Source organism: Acanthochromis polyacanthus, chromosome 17 (assembly GCF_021347895.1).
Source record: "Acanthochromis polyacanthus isolate Apoly-LR-REF ecotype Palm Island chromosome 17, KAUST_Apoly_ChrSc, whole genome shotgun sequence".
Classification (NCBI taxonomy): Eukaryota; Metazoa; Chordata; class Actinopteri; family Pomacentridae; genus Acanthochromis; species Acanthochromis polyacanthus.
In genome coordinates this window covers 32,634,324-32,640,285 of record NC_067129.1, presented here as the reverse complement: position 1 = coordinate 32,640,285, position 5,962 = coordinate 32,634,324, and positions in this window count along the sequence as shown.

Sequence of the window (5,962 nt, the reverse complement as noted above, 5' to 3'; positions counted from 1 at the left end):
TCAGCTCTGCACAAGACAGGCAGACCTCCAGGCCAACACATGCTCTCCCCGACATGCTACTCACACCGTCGAAAACTTCCCATCACACACAAGGGACAAAATCCGCGTTGCCAGATTTTTTTCTTCATTTTTTGTGATTTCCAAACTTGACAATGCAGCAGCTGCCAGGTGTGTACGATTATTAAAATGGGCACAGCTCCAAGCGCACAGCATTCCTCACATTCTGGCTGCCACCGAGGGTTCACCACTGAGCTGCATCAAACTACATCTGCTTGATGGCGGTGGCGAGCTTTCAGCAAAGAGATGACAGGAGTGGGACTGGAGCAATTATCAACTTCGGAACAATAGGCGGAATGGATTGGTGTGGTGTAAATGTAGCATTTCACTCTCTGCAGCCTGCTTATTGATTATTTGTGCCAATGACTATGGCAGCGTTATTGTTCAAGGTGCAAACAACATGACTCCTCCATTGTTGTAGACACATGCATCCTCTGAATCACCTGCTTTGGTTATTCTATGAGTGTGATTCAAAAGTTCTGCTGATGACAGTCTGTCACCATGCAGTGAATTATAGTTCCATATTGTCAACTACAGTCTGTCAGCTTCATTAGCAGGAATTAAAGGATTCAAATGAAGCAGCGCAGTTACAAATAACAACAACTGAAGTACAATATGTGGAGAAATGGGCTTTATTCTTGTTTTTGTGTCTGCTAGGGTTTGTCATTTGCAATTAATGGATTTAGAAATTGTAAATAAATCCTTTAATGTGCTGCAGATCAGTTAGAAACCAATGTTTGGATTCCCACATTGTGGAAAATCCTCCATTATTATGAAACCACTTAAAGACTTAAAGGTCTGCAGGAGCACCTCGCCTGAAATCCATTTACAAATTCCTTGTGAACATTTACAGACACAGATTTTTTAGACATCTGTACATGCAGTTGACTAGCTAACTTGTCCTTATAGTGTTGTGGAGGAGTGAATTAAAAAACAAAATCCAGACACCAGTTAAGGTATTAAAGACACAAAAAGCGTTGTTTTTTTTTTAAATTTATACCAAAAAGCCGCATTTCAGATACTAAAAACAATGGGGAGCTGGCAGAAATGAACCAAAAGCATGGCACAAATGGAAGCAAGAAATAAAGAAACACAAAAGTCTAAAAAAAACCTAAATGTGCAAACCAGAGGCATGTGAACAGTAAGTCTGACATTATCATAGATAAACTGACAAAGACAGGTGGACAGACAAGATGACTGAAACACTCACAGCTGGTTGGATGGACAAGATTCAGATGAAACTAATCAGGCCAATATAAAGGGAGGGAAAAGAGGAACAAAGAACAGAATTTAAGACACCAGGAGTACACAAGGAAAGGCCATTTCAAAATAAAACAGGAAGTAACTGAAAGCAGACACAAACAGGCAAACAGGAAACACAGAAAATCCATGACATGTGGTCCAGTAGAAACTGAGAACTTAACACCATATATGTGGTCATATTTATAACCTTACATCTGACAACTTAATATATGGTGCAAAATCCTAATGACTTACTAATGTCTGTGTAGATTATCAACCAATCCTAGGAGCTTTAGTAGAAGGCAACAAGACGTCCATTAAATTCAATTCAGTTTTAATTATATAGCTCCAGTTCACAGCATATGTCAACTCACAGCACTTCACATAGGAAGGTGAAGACCTTATGGATTTTAAATAATGAACAGAGAACCCAATGATCGAAAGCTGCCTTTGGATACAATAAACAGTCAGCAACAGTGGGAAGGAAACAAAAAAAGTTTAATGGGGAGGGGTAAACAACAAACTCTTGCCAGGGCATTGCCATCTAAAATATAATACAATAGAAAGCCTTTATTGTAATTACACAAAGTACAATTAAATTTATAGAGCTGATCCCTAAGTGCACCACCAATAATATATGCAATAAAACTCTCTAAAACACTATAAAAACACAATTGTAGTAGCAGCAGTAGTTGTGAGTGGTAGCTGAGCGTTGCACAGAAGTGAGGTGGTTATTATTGCACCTGTATAGGGTAGAGTAACTGTCTGGTTAGATGGTGTGTTTCTCAGGCATTTAGGGCTAAATACAATACCCTCAGTTTTATCCAAATTTAAATGAAGAAAATTACAAATCCAGGCCTTTATGTCCTTTAGACATACTGGGGTTTGACTAATTGATTGGTTTTATTTGGCTTCATACATACATATAACTGGGTGTCATCTGCATAATGGAAATCTGTGTCTTGTTTCCTACTAATATTGTCTAAGGAGAGCATGTACAAAGTAACTAATATTGGTCCCAACACAGAACCTTGTGGAGCACCATAACCAACTCTAATGTGGGTGAGGAAATCATCATCAACATGAAAAAACTGGAATCTGTCTCTTATTATTTAGTTTATTTTGTTTCTTTAGGCTCTTTTTACCTTCATCAAACAAGTTTCTTGAGTTCGAACTTACTGATGACAAGTCCCAGGTATTTATGGTTATGACTAAAGACTCTTCGGTCTCAAGGTGTGAACAATTTAGAAAGTACAAGGTGAGGAGTGAGATGTTAATGGTACTGAAACTTTCTAGTGAGGGACCTCAGTATTGCATCATAAGTGCCTGGTAAATGGTGCCGTAGACCACCTCCACTGTTTAGAAATGGATGTTCCATATTTACCTAGCAAGCTTCCTTAACATCTCTCTTATACTCTTCTTTGTAGAATGTGAATACTGCTCTCCTTAAAGCAGTATCTTTCATTTTTCACACATTATGACTCAATTTCTGAGTTGTCATTCATATAGTATTGAATGAGATGTTCCTAAACGTGAAGTCTGGAGAATTTGTTGATATTTAGCTAATTAGCATATAGCAGAGTTAGCATGTGCCACATTTACCATCTCTCTTGCTTCCACTGCACCCCACTCCATGTATTGTTCTTTCTACAATTGCAGTAATTAAGTAATAAAGGTTTGGCACACATTTCAGCATTTAGCCAAAGTCATTGTATTAGTTAATATTTTGTCATATAGCTGTGAATGTAAATAAGCAGTTTGCAGCCATTTTTCTAGTCCAGTTGGAGGAACAATTGTAGGAAGTGAAGGATTTTCCACAGCCCGAGTGTTGTTCTTGATAGTGGCCCAAACTAATCTGGAAAGCATCAGGAAATGATTGTTCCACCACTAGCTATGTCAATTATTGCAGGTTGAGGAGTTGTACATGTGCTGCCATTTCCAACTCTAACTTTTGCTTTCTGATTTGATTTTCCAGTGCATAAAGTGGATTTGTGTTGCCATTATTTCATCAGTTTTAAGAAGTGTGGGATCTACAGCTATCAGAGAAACCCTCTTTAAACCAAATGGCAGTGATGTCAGTGGATTATTACAGCGATACTGTGCCTTTAATATTTTTAAATGACATTTAAGTTCCATTTAACTCCACTGTGTTCAGTTGAAGGCCACCATCCTGCAAAACTTTGTATCATGGTTATATAACAAGAGCACAAATGAATGATATTAGTCTCACATTGAAACATCAGATGCTCTTTTTCCAGACCTGTATTATTACATTTGCCATTTCCAGAGTGCTCGGCATGGATTAAGTTATTGATTATGTGTCAGTTCATGGGTTAAACAGAACGCTCAATTCCCATTTGGCCACCAATTCAGACAATGTTCACACTGGTGCCAGTGCTGTCCCTTTCTATAATCACGTATGGGGATTTAATGAAGACACTTCTGACAAACTAGTTGCAGAACTGCGGCTCAGAAAGCATTTTATTGTCATCTTAATTCTCTGATGTCTCGATTTTGCATCACTTGTGATGGCCAGGATATAGTTTAGTTGAGCCTGATTTATGGATTCAGTTCACAGACTTTGGTTTTAGCTGGTGATAAATGTTTAAATTATAAACCACGGAAACTTGGTGGAACCAGGTATTGTTGTTGTATAGTTTGAAGTGTGTTTTAGTGATTAGTGAAGCACTCACAAGAAGTCTTCTTCAAATAAGACATGGGGAAAGATGAGGAGGATGGTGGGAAAAGAAGAACCTTAATTTGCACCTCGTAAGCAACAAATTTGGAGATGAGGAGGTTTATAATTGCAAAATATTAAAAAGTGATCTTTTGTTTTAAATATTTGTAGTTTAAGCACAGAAGATGTATTTTCACGATCGATGACTAAGTAAGTCATCACCTTGCACCATCACAGCGGGATGATTTATTCAGGGGTCCAGATTTCACCAAGAAACTACAAAAAAAATTTAAATTCTGGCTGATTTCTCTTCTCTGCAAATAATATCAGACTGTAGCTGAAGAATCTTTACTTTAACACATATCCCATGATATAATGGATGGATGGTCTTGAGTTGGTGATTGTTCTCACTGGTTTTCTAACAAAAAACTGATTGGCACACATTATATAAAGGGATGAATTGACATGTTGACTGTTTAAAAAAAGGGCAAAAATGGTTAAAAAAAACATCAAAAATCTGTATTCTTATAGCTATTAAAACTATATTAAATAATTTGTCTACAATGTTTGATGTTAAATTCACACTATTTTTTGCAGTATTTAAATTTAAATTATAATTGTTTACATATATTTGCTGTTATTTGAAAGAAAAATGGTATATATTATTGACTGAAAATTGGTAGATGTATTTTTTATTCTTATTTTACAGTTTTTTTCTGTATTATGACAGATAATATCCAGTAAAATGACGGGAATAATAGGATTCATTTACATGCTGAGTGCAAAAAAGGCCAAAACTGTAAATAATGACAACATCAAAAATCTGTTTTCTTATAAATAGTAATTCATTCTTTTACACCATTTGGACCTAAAATTACACTACTTTTTACTGCATTTAAATTTAAATTGTTTTTGTTTACAGCTGTTATTTGAAAGAAAAATTATATGCATTAAACACTAAAAATTGGTAAATGTATGTTTTAAACTGTTATTTTACAATTTTTTTCTGTTATTAAAGTACAGATAATATCCAGTAAAATTACAGGAAAAACAGTTAATTCACACCCAGCACTGGACTCTACAAAAGGCCATTTAAAAAAAGGATTTAAATTGTTATTGTTTTCAGATATTTGCTATTATTTGAAAGAAAAACTATATATATTAAGGATTGAAATGTCCTGTTAAGTACAGACAATATCCAGTAAAATCACAGGAAAAACAGCACTAATTTACACGTTGACTGAAAAATTAAAATCAAGCAAAAACTACACATATTGTCTGCATCAAAAATATGTATTTTTACAAGAAATGATTCATTGTTTTACTGCACGTGACCATAAAGTTACTTTGTTTCACTGTATGTATGTACACACGTGGACAAAATTGTTGGTACCCCTCAGTTAAAGAAGGAAAAACCCACAATTCTCACTGAAATCACTTGAAACTCACAAAAGTAACAATAAATAAAAATTTATTGAAAATGAAATAATCAAAATCAGCCATCACTTTTGAATTGTTGATTAACATAATTATTTAAAAAAACAAACTAATGAAATAGGGCTGGACAAAAATGATGGTACCCATAACTTAATATTTTGTTGCACAACCTTTTGAGGCAATCACTGCAATTAAACGATTTCTGTATTTGTCAATGAGCGTTCTGCAGCTGTCAACAGGTATTTTGGCCCACTCCTCATGAGCAAACAGCTCCAGTTGTCTCAGGTTTGATGGGTGTCTTCTCCAAATGGCATGTTTCAGCTCCTTCCACATATGTTCAATGGGATTCAGATCTGGGCTCATAGAAGGCCACTTTAGAATAGTCCAACGCTTTTCTCTCAGCCATTCTTGGGTGTTTTTGGCTGTGTGTTTTGGATCGTTGTCCTGTTGGAAGACCCATGACCTGCGACTGAGACCAAGCTTTCTGACACTAGGCAGCACATTTCTCTCCAGAATGCCTTGATAGTCTTCAGATTTCATCGTAGCTTG